This window comes from Lolium perenne, chromosome 7 (assembly GCF_019359855.2).
Source record: "Lolium perenne isolate Kyuss_39 chromosome 7, Kyuss_2.0, whole genome shotgun sequence".
NCBI classification, from domain to species: Eukaryota; Viridiplantae; Streptophyta; class Magnoliopsida; order Poales; family Poaceae; genus Lolium; species Lolium perenne.
In genome coordinates this window covers 54,310,203-54,312,623 of record NC_067250.2, presented here as the reverse complement: position 1 = coordinate 54,312,623, position 2,421 = coordinate 54,310,203, and positions in this window count along the sequence as shown.

Genomic DNA, 2,421 nt, shown 5'->3' with positions numbered 1-2,421 from the left:
CCAAGATTTTTTTCGACCTCATCCAATGGCCTCAAACTATAGGCCGGGTTAGCATCTAGTGCAATATGTGTGAGAATGTATGCACTATGTGTGCTATAACTTGTGTGTCTTTCAAATTTGAACCAAATTTGAATAAGTTTGAAATATTTGAAATGGGGCTTTTGGCTTAAACGTTTGAAACCCAAAACGACTTCTCCTCATGCTAGACTTCATAAGACCGAGTTTAGGGTTAGGGGTAGATACATGATTTGTCTGGTTTGAATATGTCTAAACCTTGTTTATCAACTTGAATGCTTACTATATGACATAAGAGGACCATGTGCTTTTGTTTTTCATTTTTCTATTTTTTTTAAGAATTTTATGCTCATTTGATTCTGGTCAAATCCTAGGTTCAACCAAGATTTAAACAAGTTTCAAGCATGAAAATGAAAATGTAAGCCAACATCCTTCTTAATTAGTCACTCTAAAATATATGAAGCTTTTGGGACGTACTTGAAATTTCCATGTTTGAAACCCAAAACCAATTCTCTTCATGATTGACTTCATAAGACAGAGTTTAGGGTTAGGGGTAGATATACACATGATTTTTCTGGTTTGAATATGTCTAGACCTTGTTTATCAACTTGAGTGTTTACTATATGACATAATTAAGAAGGCTATGTGCTTTGGTTTTTCATTCTTTAGATTTTTTGTCTGAATTTTTATGCCCATTTGAATCTTGGTCAAATCCTAGGTTTGACCAAGATTTAAATAAGTTTAAAACATGGAAATGAAAAGGTAAGCATCGATCCTTCTTAGTCGCTCTAAAATGAAGCTGAATTTTGGGAGGTTTTTGAAATTTCCATGTTTGAAACCCAAAACCACTTCTCTTCATGCTTGACTTCATAAGACGAAGTTTAGGGTCGATAGGGGGTAGATACATGATTTGTCTTGTTTGAATATGTCTAGACCTTGTTTATCAACTTGAATGCTTACTATATGACATAAGAGGACTATGTGCATTGGTATTTTATTTTTTGATTTTTATGCCCATTTGAGAATCTTGGTAAAATCCTAGGTTTGTTGAGCAAGATTTAAACAAGTTCAACACGTGAAAATGATAAGGTAATTAAGTCTGGATCTTTCTCTTAGTAACTCTAAAATGAAGCTTTTGGGAGGTTCTTGAATTTACCATGTTTGAAACCCAAAACCACCGTACTTCTGTTCATGCTTGACTTCATAAGACAGAGTTTAGGGTTAGGGGTAGATACATGATTTTTCTGGTTTGAATATGTCTAGACCATGTTTGTCAATTTGAATGCTTACTATATGACATAACAAGGCTATGTGCTTTGGTTTTTCATTCTTTCGATTTTTTTCTGAAATTTTATGCCCATTTGAATCTTGGTCAAATCCTAGGTTCGACCAAGATTTAAACAAGTTTAAAACATGACAATGAAAAGGTAATTAATCATGGATCCTTCTTAATTAACCAGCCAGTCTAATTAAAATGAAGCTTTTTGGGAGGTTTTTGAAATTTCCATGTTTGAAACCCAAAACCACACTTCTCTGCTTCATGCTTGACTTCATATATAATTAAGACAAAGTTTAGGGTTAGGGGGTACATGATTTGTCTGGTTTGAATATGTCTAGACCTTGTTTATGAACTTGAATTCTTACTGTATGACATAAGAAGACTATGTGCTTTGGTTTTTTATTTTATTTATTTTTTATTTTATGCCCATTTGAATATTGGTCAAATCCTAGGTTTGACCAAGATTTAAACAAGTTTAAAACATGAAAATGAAAAGGTAAGCCTAGATCCTTCTTAACTAGTCACTCTAAAATGAAGCTTTAATTTTGGGAGGTTTTTGAAATTTCCATGTTTGAAACCAAAAACCACTTCTCTTCATGCTTGACTTCATAAGACAGAGTTTATGGTTTTAGAGGGGTAGATACATGATTTGTCGTATTTGAATATGTCTAGCTAGACCTTGTTTATCAACTTTTGAATGCTTACTATATATATGTATGTGACATAAGAAAACTATGTGCTTTGGTTTTTCATTTTTCTGATTTTTTTTGGAATTTTGATGCACATTTGAATCTTGGTCAAATCCTAGGTTTGACCAAGATTTAAACAAGTATAGAACATGAAAATGAAAAGGGAAGCCTGTATCCTTCTTAATTAGTCACCCTAAAATGAAGTTTTTGGGAGGTTTTTGAAATTTCCATGTTTGAAACGCAAAACCACTTATCTTCATGCTTGACTTCGTCATAAGACAGAGTTTAGGGGTTAGGGGGTAGATACATGATTTGTCTAGCTAGTTTGAATATGTCCAGACCTTGTTTATCAACTTTAATGCTTACTATATGACATATAAGAAGACTATGTGCGCTTTGGTTTTTCATTTTTCTGTTTTTTTATTTTATGCCCATTTG